At 36.5% G+C, this 13201-nt stretch overlaps 1 non-coding gene across 2 annotated transcripts; it reads right to left on the reverse strand.

Moving 5' to 3' along the window:
• Positions 1–550: 550 nt before the first annotated feature.
• LOC795962 (cytosolic purine 5'-nucleotidase-like) lies at positions 551–4837 on the reverse strand. 2 transcript variants are annotated; one of them, XR_015500977.1, is made up of 3 exons: positions 4618–4837; positions 3664–3747; positions 551–659 (listed from the first exon to the last, which is right to left on the reverse strand). It is a non-coding gene; the product is annotated as a cytosolic purine 5'-nucleotidase-like (transcript). The 2 variants fall into 2 exon arrangements; XR_015500976.1 differs by lacking the exon at positions 551–659 and adding an exon at positions 3493–3532 and having other exon boundaries at positions 4618–4713.
• Positions 4838–13201: the final 8364 nt, after the last annotated feature.

Here is a 13201-nt window from a genome sequence, read left to right on the forward strand (position 1 = left end):
TCATGCAATAGTCAAACGTCTGGCTCCCTTGACCTACTTAAAATCAGCACAGAAAATACAAAACAGCCACCAATTCTGTCTGGCCCTGCTAGTATCTAACTGTCCTGTGGCATTAATCAAAATGCAGCACTTCATACAAAAATATCTCAGACCTTGAGCATGAGTTTGCTCATGGCTTTGAGTTTTTCTGTGGTGTGAAACTAATATGTAACCCATCACTGGGAAACATTCACGCACCCATTCACACACATGCACGGACAAATTAGCCTACCCAAATCACCTATACCGCATGTCTTTAGACTTGTGGGGGGAACCGGAGCACCCGGAGAACATGCAACATATATATATATATATAATTAAATTAATATATATTATAATAGATTATGTTATAATTGAACCATTACGTTACAAGTGACAGGTATTTAAAAAATTAAAAAACTAATCTAATTACAAATGTTGTAAATCATTCAAAATGCAATATTCTATAAAGTACATGTTATGAAATATTATGGAATAAAATATTATGTGTAAATGTGTGTATTATTCTCACCAGGACGAGCGGGGCTCTGAAGAGTAGGCTGAAGAAGTGTTTTAGTGGAGCCACAGCGCAACAAACTGCCCATCTTCCCATAACACAGATCCATGCCGTACGTCCCCATCTGCACAAACAATAATACAACATTAATGTCATCAATAAAAAGATGCCTGACAATCCTCAGTTACTCAGGATTTACACTGGACATTTTTTAAGACAACACAATATAATTTATTTAAATGAAACTGTTATTCTGACCATTTTTTTTAAACTCCAACTCACACCTCGTAAATCCAAAGAAAGTGAGAAATATCCAGTGGTTTGTATAGCTGTAGATCAATTATATATAGACTTCCACTGTCCAAATGCCTGATGGGTAAAAGGAGAGGGAAGCGAACATTCATTAAGTGTTTAAAAGTGGCACAAAACAGACTTTTCTCATATTGTCTTGTTTTTCTTAGTGTAACTAATTCGTTTACACTTGTTGTGAGAAACAAGTTATTCATAATTTAGTACACCATATAAAAAGCAGGCAGATTATATTGCCATGCAGATGATTTTCAGCCACTTTCTTGTTCATTTGTAAGCAGAGTAAGCCATGTAAAGCATGATTTGTTCAGTCACGTGTGTGCTGTAATAGATAATACTGTGGAAGTCGATGCTTAATAGTTTTCAGTTTTCTTCAAAATATCTTCTTTTGTGTTAAACAGAAGAAAGCAATGCATAAAGGTTTGGAACCACTTAAAGGTCAATAAATAGTAAGTAAATTGTCATTTTTAGGTGAACCGTCCCATTAATCTTTTAAAACATCAAATATTCTTTGTAATAAATTTTACCATACAAGATGTTAGAACATGAAATATAGTTGAACTGAATGATATTTTAGTGGTTATGTTCTGTACATAAATGAAAACTAAAAATGTCCTTTTGATTTAGTATTTACTCATTAATAAGTGGTGTATAATTTTTAACAGAATTTAAAAGTAAAAAAAGTATTATTATGTTACATGTAAAATGACCTACAAAATTAGATAAACTGTAGTTTACACTGAAAAGTAAAAAAAAAATGACTAAACGGCCACTAGAAGGATGCAATACAACAGAAATGAAAAATTTAAGTTAAAACTCAATTCAGCTAAAATACTCACTGGGCCAGCAGTAGGACAGCACAACAGGATATTTAAAATATTCACTTCAAAAGACTCTTGTGAAGCAAATGTGAAGTCTGTGCAGATTTTGAAGTCTTCTGTCGCCATCTATCGATCATTTCACGCATTGCACATGTTTCTGATCATCCCTGACTAATACATTTACATTTACATTTACATTTAGTCATTTAGCAGACGCTTTTATCCAAAGCGACTTACAAATGAGGACAAGGAAGCAATTTACACAACTAAGAGCAACAATGAATAAGTACTAAAGGCAAGTTTCAGGTCTGTAAAGTCTAAGAAGGGAAGTGTTAGTAGTTTTTTTTTTTTTTTTTTGTACAGTTAGTGTGATATTCAAAGAGGCAATTGCAGATTAGGAAGTGAAGTGGAGACTAAATAGTTGAGTTTTTAGTCGTTTCTTGAAAGTAGCGAGTGACTCTGCTGTTCTGATGCAGTTAGGGAGTTCATTCCACCAACTGGGCAGATTGAGCGTGAGCGTGAGCGAAAGTGATTTTTTCCCTCTTTGGGATGGAACCACGAGGCGACGTTCATTCACAGAACGCAAGTTTCTGGAGGGCACATAGATCTGCAGAAGTGAGAGCAGATAAGAAGGAGCAAGGCCAGAAGTCACTTTGTAGGCAAACATCAGAGCTTTGAATTTGATGCGAGCAGCAACTGGCAGCCAGTGCAAACGGACTAGCAGCGGAGTGACATGTGCTCGTTTAGGTTCATTGAAGACAACTCGTGCTGCTGCATTCTGGAGCAGTTGAAGAGGCTTGATAGAGTTAGCTGGAAGCCCAGCTAGTAGAGAGTTGCAGTAATAATACTTACTGACACTTGTTTACAGCCCAAAGTTTCTAAAACCACTAGTCAATGAAAAACTGATCACATTTAAATTCAAACCAATAAACTGACAGGCTAACTCACAAAAATCATCTTAACCTTTTTTTTAAAATTTCCCAAATGATGTTTAACAGGGCAAGGCAATTTTCACAGTATGTCTGATAATGTTTTTTTCTTTTGGAGAAATAAGTATTTTTTTACTTAGGCTAGAATAAAAACAGTAATTTTTTTCAAAAGCAATTTTAAGGTCAATATTATTAGACCCTTTAGTCTAGAGAACAAATCATCGTTATACAATAACTTGCCTAATTACCCTAACCTGTCTTTTTAACCTAATTAACCCCATTAAGCTCTTGAAAAATATCTGGTAAAATATTATTTACTGTCATCATGGCAAAGATAAAATAAATCTGTTATTAGAAATGAGTTATTAAAACTATTATGTTTAGAAATATGTTGAAAAAATCCTCTCTCTGTTAAACAGAAATTGGGGACAAAAATAAACAAGGGGGGCAAATAATTTCATTTGTTATCTCAGTTGTCATGGTCAATAAATGGAGTTCCTACATGTTATCGTGAAATTTATAGCTCAGTCTGTATGGTCATCTAAAAATGCTTAATTTTGATTGTAGCACTTCTGCTTCTGTTGCATGAGATAAAAGCACATGTATTTTTAAAAGATTTAGTACGAGAAAGTGTCTGTTTTATCCTTCATTACTGCAAAAAATTTGCTCCTTCTGAATGACTTTAATTCCATATTGAAGATGTCTACATTTCTTTCATGTGCACTTCAACAAACCATCAGAAAGCAGGTTAATGCGTTCTGTTAAACATGAAAGAAGATATTTTGAAAAATGTTAGAAACCTGTAACCATTTACTTTCATAGTAAGAAAAAAAAACTATGGAAGTCAATGGTTATATGGTTATCCACAACCACCAGGTCAAAGTAAGAGCACCACGACTAGATGCTGTTGCCGCATCCAGTAAGTATTTCATGATAGCCTAATTTGAGAAAAGATGGGATGCAGTGTGATTAGAAGTGAATTATGAATATTAATGACCGTGTGCAACGATCTGCAGGCTGTCGGATGGTGGTTTAAATAATTTCTGGAGGTCTGGCGGTCTCTTCTTACCTCGGTGTAATTGAAGTCGCTGTTGGTGGCCAGGAACACTTTAGCGACCTCTTTGATGCGGCTCAGTAACACAGGAATACGAGGCTAAACCAGAGCAAATGCAGGTGAAGGAGTGTTTGGGACATTCAAATCTATTATATCAGCACCAGTGGATGAAGTTAAAACAAATTGACGTCTCCATAACTTCTTCATGAAGCCTAATGTCCCCAGTCAAGGTAGAAATGATGATTACTCAAGTATTAAAAGCAAAATGTATTTACTGATCATTTATTTAGCAAGAAAATGCTGAATTTTCTTGCCCAAACTTTTCATATACTGAGAACCATTCTGATAATTAATGATAACTTAAATGTACAAATGATTAAAAATATATAATGTCCCATTCAAGTGTTTTATATGTTGGCTTTAACAGTAGATTGGTTTAAAAGCCAACAGACAGTTGTGACTTACATTGTTATAATCCTAAATCCAGGAGCATTAGTGCCTTTTTTTATCCACCAGTAGCAGCACTCAAACACCTCTTTTTGACTCATTTTGAATCTATCTGTAATTTAATTTAATCTGTAAAATAATTTACTGGAGACTCGCAAATGGATCATCTGATCATGTGAAACGGATTCACTTTTAACAGAGCATTTGAGTTTAAGAGTCAGTTCTTGGAGTCTCTTTATGACTGGATCATATGAATCAGTGCATCGTTATCTGGAGATTTGTTCTGACTGGATAATTTGATTCAGAGTCATTAATTGGAGACTTAAAACAGATAATTTGAGTCAGAGAGTCATTAACTTGAGGTTCGTTCTGATTGAATCATGTGAATCAATGAATCATTAACTAGAAACTTGCTTTAAGATCATGTGTATCTGTGAAGTAAAAATGGGAACACAGAGCCACTGACACTGTGAACAGATTTTTTTCTTTGGCAGTCTGAGAACAAATATAATTGTTACTTACATCTTTAATGACGTACTTGTCCTGGTTTTTCAGAGTCCGTTCCTTCAGTGTCTCCTGAATAACAACAACACTGTAGTGAGCCTGTGCCTCATGGAGTTATGAACTCTTGAATAATAACAAATAAACATCTCTGTCAGAACATGTCCCCCATATTGTATAGTATGTGAAAAGACAGTATTATAAATCAGAGCAGTGTGTCTGAGCAGTATGCAGTATGTCTGAATTCAGGATATTCATAAAACATGGGTTGAAAAGCCGGATGACCAACTACTTCTGACAGGACTCTGAAAAGGCTCATGCTAAAGAACACTTTACTGTCCCATGAGGATTTATGAATGGCAGTGATCTGATGCAAATGACACATGAAGGTCACTATAAAGATTACAGCAATGGGGTAAAATATGAGACATGCCCAAATTAAATGTACGAAAGTGAAACAGTAAAGCTGATTAAACTTTTCCTTGAGTCCTGTTGTTGTCAGAGACATTTTTCAGGCCATATCAAAAAGAACGAGTCACAGAAGATGCATTTGTATTTGTGCCAGTGGTCATGTGGAGGAGACAGAATGCCTGGAGCTTTGAGAGATTAGAAAGTTGATATGTATCGCTCTGTACATGGAAGGATTTTTATTTTTGGATTTTAGTTGTTGACTAGAGCACTGTATATGCTACAATGACAGGAGTTTTTTTTTTTTACCCTAATGACCCTGCAGGGGTCAGCAATGACCACAGCACCATTCCGCTTCTTGTGCCTGGGTGATTTAAAAACCAGAGTCAAGCAAAACAAGCTCACGGGCACATTAAGCTCATCCATCTGTAGTCTGCTCATTTGTTTCACAGCATTTTTACAGGGAGACTTAAGATAGCTGCCTGATTTATTGATGCTGCTAAATGTTTATCTGTTGTTTACTGTTGTCTCCCACTACTGTTGGCTACCACCAGTGTGCAGCATCCACTTAGATGATGTGACGGCAGCCACAGGACAATGGTGGAGAGACAGACATTGAGACAATTCGGTGGATGAAGATGATTGGAAGGCTATGATGGGTAAGTGCCAATGGAGGGAATTTCGCCAGGATACTACAGTTACACCCCTCCTCTTTACGAGAAGTGCCATGAGATTATTAATGACCACAGAGAGTCAGGACCCCAGGTTAACATCTCATCTGAAAGACGATGCTCACTGACAGTATGTTATCCCTTTCACTTTTACTGGGGCATTAGGGCTCACATAGACCACAGGTTGAGCACCCCCCACTGGCCTCTCTAGCACAATTTCCAACAGCAACTTAGTTTGCTAGGCCCCTATGTGGTCTCTCATCTATGTACTGACCAGGCTCAGGCCTGCTCAGCCTCAGTGTGTAGCCAGTCTTGGGTTATATGGCATGTGACAATTATTGTCAAAAAGTTCAGTATTGGAATACTATTCTCCAAGATCTTCACACTAGGTTTGTTGAAAAACAAACGGAACCTTGAAAAGTTTAAAAAAGTAACTTTTATTATTAACACTTTTAATGGTTTAAAGCAGGGGTCACCAAACTTGTTCCTGGAGGGCCGGTGTCCTGCAGATTTTAGCTCCAACCCTAATTAAACACAGCCGATGTGAGCTAATCAAGGTCTTATTTGGTATACTTTAAACATCCAGGCAGGTGTGTTGAGGCAAGTTGGAGCTAAACTTTGCAGGGACACCGGCCCTCCAGGAATGAGATTGATCAGGGTTTGTTGTCAGGGTTGTTGTAGTATATTATTAAAGTACAAAAAACCTAAACCGGTACATTTTCTGCTATTTTACAGATTTATTTCTCTTTACATTATTCTTATACATTTTATCATTTCAAACAACTAAAATGCCAATAAAAGTCACTTTGTTAAACTGTAGCGTCGACACAGCAGAGATCAACATCCCGTAATGCAATTCACAGCCGTAAATAATCAGAAAACACTTGTTAATCACAAATTACCGAAACAGTTAATTAACAGATGTTTTTACAGTGCTGATTTTCATCTCAGTCTCGTCATTATCAGGGATTTGGGTTGTAATAGTGCGTGCATGTAAACTGAATTATAAAAATGGATGGTAAAAGATGTTTTTGCTTGGACGATGAACATGGTTGTCAATCAGATCAGACTCTAACATAGGCTTCCAATGATTATTGAATTGCAGAGTCAAAGACTAGATTAGAACTTGAATTAATGTGATGGATTACAACAATTAATAAAAATCAATCCTTATTTGATAGCGTCCATTCTCATTCTCTCAATATAATTCTTGTCAATGCATGAAACAAAAGTACAATTCTTATTTAAATATGTTTACAACATCAAAAATGAATTCAATTAAATTGAATGTAAGATTAGTGAGTTAATCTGTGCAACACTGTCATGATTTGAAAACCCATCAAAAATACCCCTAAAAGTTTTGGGACAGTTACAGGTTAAATGTCCAGTATAAGTCGAACACATACAAACAATGTGGAAAGTGTAATAATCTGCTACATTGAAAAAAAAAATGGTGATAAAAATCACACTGATTACATTACAATACTTTTTGTCAATATAATTTTCAGCAACAAAATTATATTATTTTGAAAACTATAGAGAAATGTTTTTTTTTTTTAAATAACAAAGTCTTTGTTAATAATTACAACAAAAACGTTTACGCAATAATTTCACATCAATGTTTATGAGGTTAATCAGATATTATTTTTGAATTTTACATATTTTAATATTTTACTTTAATAATTCATCCTTGGTGTAGCTTTGTAAGTAGGTTTTAGGGGAACCGTATATAAAATAATTTGCTTACTTCTTGTATCTGGTGCTTTTGGTGTAGAAGTCAACCAGGCAGGCATAAAGATAGGTCTCTGAGAAAAGAATCAGAACAAATACATGTTGACAGAATGATCATCCATCAGTTGAATGTGTAAATGCGTCACAATTATTGTCCAGCCCTATTGAACAGCCTCTTTGAGCTCTAACTGGCAGCTAGCTCTCTACAACTCTCACATCCACATCGCTCACTGAACCTAAGCAGGGTTTTGCCTGGTCAGTACCTGGATGGGAGACCACAATGGGAAAGCTAGATTGCTGCCAGAAGTGGTGTTAGTGAGGCCAACAGGGTGTGCTCAACCTGTGGTTTGTGTGGGTCCTAACCCCCCAGTACAGTAAAGGGGACTCTGTACTGCTCAGTGAGCGCCGTCTTTCGGATGAGATTGTTAACTGAGGTCCTGACTCTCTGTGGTCGTTAAAAATCCCAGGATGTCCTTTCAAAAAGAATAGGGGTTTAACCCTGGCATCCTATCCATCCCCATATCATATTTGGCTTCATCACTCTGTCTCCTCTCCATCAGCTGGTGTGCGGTCTGGCACAATATGGCTGCTGTCACGCATCCAGGTGGATGTTGCACACTGGTGGTGGATGAGGAGATACCCCCTAATGTAAAGGCACTTTGAGCGTCTGGAAAAGCACTATATAAATGTGTTATTTATTATGTGTTAATAAAAGGAATTATTTATTATTATAATACTCATCCACTGTAGACACACAGACACTTTCAGGAGAAGACCAACAGGCACACCCTTTGTTTTTGATTATTTGAGATGTTTACTGAGTTTGTTTTTGAATTAGAATCAGTGGCGGGTCTATATTTTGAGCAAATAATCAAAGCTTAAATAATAAAGACAGATTTCTTTGCTCATATTTAGTAAAAAGGGGTGCCCAATTTAGTGGAGGGCACTGTATATACACACATGCAAAATCTTGTAAACAATAAAAGTCGATGAGTGAATTGTCCAGTTAATGTCACAGCAGTCAGTGTCACTAACAACCAGCAGCCTCAAACAACTGATCCCCCTGCTAAATAAAACCAGACTCACAGTACCCCGTGTGGAGGCGGCGCCTGATAAAACACCATTCATCATGCTGTCTTATATGAGAGCACACTCCTGAAACATGCAGTGTTTACACTTGTCCTCACCAAAAACTCAAAACCAATAACTCAAAACCATTTATTTTAGTCAGTGCTTACCAGTTCCTAATATTCTTCAAAACCCCTCCTATTGTGTTTAACAGAAAAAGGAAACATATAAAGGTTTGGAAGTAAATCTTATGTAAATTTTCATTCTTTTAAATGCATTATCCCTTTAAGTACAAGTTAACAATTACTATAAACAGACAAACTCTGCCTCAATATAAAATTATGTGGTCGAACTGTTGTATAAATGCAATACCACACTTGTAGCAGTGAGATATGGCTGTATATTAGCATTGGTGGGGGCACTAATGCACTCAGCCTGCGACCTCAAGCCAACGCACACCCCCAAAGTTCCAGTTGCCTTTGATTAACAAGTTATGACTCACAAAGAACCAGTTTCAGCTAAAATCTTCTTGAATTTTCAGCTGAAGAGCCCGTGTGTTTCTTCATCTATATTTAACTTTTTTCAACTCTGTCATTCCTTCATGTTGGGTTTATTGGCTTTCAACCTGCCTCTCTTTATCATTTTAGCCTTACGCAGCATTTTGTACTTTGCTGGATTCTTTTGTTGTCAGAGGAAAGTTCAAAGGGCATTTTTGCCTCAAACTGCCTCAATACACCATTGACTGGCACCACAATGAATCTTCACTCACCCTCTCAGGTACTCGAAGCCGTGAGTGCAGACCAGAATGTTTCCATTGGAGTCTATTTTCAACAGGTTACCGTATGTGGTGTCATAGACCAGACCTCTGAGGAGAAATGGAGAAAGCAAGAGAACGTTAGAGAGAATGAAAGTCTGAGAGCATTAAAATATGGCCCTCTGAGGAGCTAAAACAAGAGTCTATATTTATATTTCCCCCTGCTGTATCACTGAGCAGTGAGTCTAACGGTCTGTGTTTGATATTCAGACTGTATTAATAATGACCTGTGGTGAACTTCTGGTTTATGAGACTCTCGAGGCCCATGTAATGACAGGACATTTCTTTTTGTATGGTTACAGACACAGTCTCTCATGAGGGATTTACAGTAGGACTACAGATGTCCAGAATAGAAATGAGACTTTTTTTTTACACCTGCTAGGGTGACACTTGACACTAAAATCTAACATTTTATTTACCCTTCATTTATTCAAAACCTATTTGAGCTTCTGTCTTCTGTTGAACACAAAATTTGTTATTTTGAAGAATGCTGATTGATGATACTCATTGACGTTCATAATTTTTTCCCTTCTATTGAAGTCAATGGATGCCAGCAACTAGCATTATTTAAATTATCTTTATTTGTGTTCATAAAGCTGTAAAACCACATGATGGAGAGTAATTGAAGTAATATTTTCATTTTTGGGTGAACTATTCCTTTAAGGGCAGCATGGTGGCGCAGTGGCTAGCACAATCGCCTCAAAGCAAGAAGGTCGCTGGTTTGAGCCCTGGCTGGGTCAGTTGGCGTGTTCACGTGGCTTCCTCCGGGTGCTCCGGTTTTCCCCACAAGTCCAAAAACATGTACAGTTAAACTGGGTAAGCTAAATTGTCCATAGTGTATGTGAGTGAATGAGAGTGCATGGATACTTCCCAGGGATGGCTTGCAGCTGGAGGGTTTTTTGGACTTTTGTGGGGAAAACTGGAGCACCCGGAGGAAACCCACGCAAACACAGGGAGAACATGCAAACTCTACACAGAAACCCCAACTGATCCAGCCGAGGCTCGAACCAGCGACCTTCTTGCTGTGAGGTGATTGTGCTACCCACTGTGCCACTGTGCCGCCCATCAACCAATTTTAAGTTCCAAAACCATTACTTTAAAGAGCACCTATGATGAAAATCAACTTTTGTAAGCTTTTGGACAGAACTGTGCAGACACACTTAACTGTACCTACACTGTCATATTGGACTAATAGAAACACAACAAGTCTCTTTATTAAAATTTTCTGATGTTAAAATAGGATCCAAATCCCTCCCATTTTAAGGGCACACCTCAGCGTGAGGTAGGAGTGTGAGTCCTCCACCCACTAAATTGATTGACAGCCGTGTATTAACATGTCTCCGTAGTAATGCATATAATCATATCAACAGGACAGGACTTGCGCAAAGTAACTGGGATTAAAAGATCTGTTCAGCTCTCTGTGATCAGCAGCACCTAAAGAATGAGTTTCACAAGTTTAAAACATTTTTAAAACAGTGCATTTTTTTATAAAGAAAATACATTAAATCACTGTAATTCATCATCACAGCAACATAGAGACAGTACAAGTCGTATATATATCTCAGAAGATCGTGCGGATATTCAATGGACACAAGCCTGTCCCTGAGCAGCTCAACTCTCATACTCTGGAGATTTATAAACTGCGGAAAAGAGGAGAGCTGATGAGAGCCAAGCACTTCACACACACACTCTGACAACCCGTCCCGAAGGCACTGACAACGGCCTCACCTGCCAGAGTGTAATCCATGTCGAAGCCATAGCACTTGATGTTTTCAAGTGTCAGACTCCGGTTCACAAACAAACACCCTGAAGGGAAAGACAGGAGAGGTTATTATCTTTCTGCTTGATGGGTGTGATCGATTTGACATGCTTTTATCTGATGTAACTTACACTCTTGGACAAATGTTTTTTGTAGCACATGCCAATGGTTAGTGACTTAAGAAAATCGATGAGACATAATTAAATATTACCAGCCACAAAGCTGTATGTGCATCATTTTATATAATAAATAAACATTTTTAAAAATAAACTGGCAGAATAAAATTATCATCATAATCGTCCTTAAAATTAAAATAAATAATATCAAGTTGTATAATATAAAGTATATAATAAAGTTTCTTATCAATTTACAGGTGCATCTCAATAAATTACAATGTTATCAAAAAGTTGTTATAATTTCAGTAATCCAATTAAGTCAAACTCGTATATAGGTTCGTTACACATAGTATATAATATAATACATATATTTCTGTTCACGTCTTTTTATTTTGATGATTGTGGCTTACATCTAATGAAATCTCAGAAAACGCTTATATTACTTAAGCCCAATAAAAAAAGGATTTAACATAGAAATATTAGACTATGAATATGTACTGCACTCAATCCTTGTTCAGGGCTATTTTGCCAGAATTACTCCAGAAATGTGATGGTTGGTGGCACTGCTGATGAAGCTCAGGTTTCGCTAATAGCAGCCATCAGCACGTCTTTGTTGTTTTTTACTCATACTGGAACATTTACAAATAATAGATCATATAAATGCATTTGCATAGCATATCAAATTATTAAATAAATTCATTATTGAGGAAAAAAATGAATTAATAAATGAAAAGGTTGAAAATGTATACTTTAATTGATAAACAATAGTTTACTCATATTCTAAATAACTTAATATTTTTTAACCTCAGAAATCAGTTTGGTATTTAAAAACATATTTGGACACATGCCCAATAATTTAATAGTCCTAAAATCAATATGCAATGTTTATATTTTCAGTTTCCAAAGTATCCCATTCATTCAAAGGTAAACTGGAACTAATACACTGATACTTAACAGTATACTCTTCATTTATTTTCTGAAAAACAGTTAAACATCAACATTGGTTACAACTATTGGTAGACAAACATATTATTTTAGTTTTTTCCTTAAATATCCAAAATATAAAAACAGAAGCAAGTTATACCTGACCCTATTATGATCACTTTAAATTTGGTTTTATGAAATCTCTCATACTCTTCCTATTTTAAGTGGGTACAAATGCTGAAATTTAGAGACACTCACTAAATAAGTGAATCTCAAAACTCCAACCTCATGCCAAATTTATGCACATTGATTGAAGTGTGTGTAAAAAAAAATAAATAAATAAAAAGCATGTGCTGGTAAGGCATGTTTAGATGCTGGTCTCAATGTTTAGGAGTCAGGACCAGCAAACTAGCTGCATCACCAGCATATGCTGTTTTTTCAACAGCATATGCTGTTTAATCGATCAAACTTATTATGAAATTCATTTCGCTCAAAAATCAAGAGGATCACATGCCCAAAAATTTGAATAGGTAGCATATGGCAGCAGTGAAGATGTATGTTTGTAATACAGGTAGAAGACATTGTGTTACATAAATAGCTTTTTCCATGGTATTTCGCCACGATATGCCAATTTAGTAATGCAAATTATAATTCTCATCCCTGTTATTAGCATAACATTAAAAAACATGACACGCCATTCAATATGACGTGGAAATAACCAACTAAACACATAATAGCACTTGTAACATCCATGGCCGTGAAAAATAATATAACAGAACTATGCAATAAAGTTAAAAACAGAACTCAAGGCTGATTTACTTCTGTCAAGCGCACGCATAGCCCTACGCCATGGCAAATGTAACTACCAATCGGTAACCTCCTGCTCTACCTCGGGAAGCCAAAACGGAAGTAACTGAAACTGCAATTCATCGAAATTCCACTAGTCCTGGCTCCATATGGAACAAATCTTAATTGAACCCACTGTTAGAATGGCCAACTTTAAGGCAGAAAAAAGGGTGTTTACAGTCTGGTACAAAGAAAGATTTAGGTTCATATATAGCTAATATTACCCTTCATGACAACTGTGAGGGGGATGAATTTTTTTATAACTCTT

The sequence above is a fragment of the Danio rerio genome, chromosome 10, assembly GCF_052040795.2.
Source record: "Danio rerio strain M-AB ecotype USA chromosome 10, GRCz13ab, whole genome shotgun sequence".
NCBI classification, from domain to species: domain Eukaryota; kingdom Metazoa; phylum Chordata; class Actinopteri; order Cypriniformes; family Danionidae; genus Danio; species Danio rerio.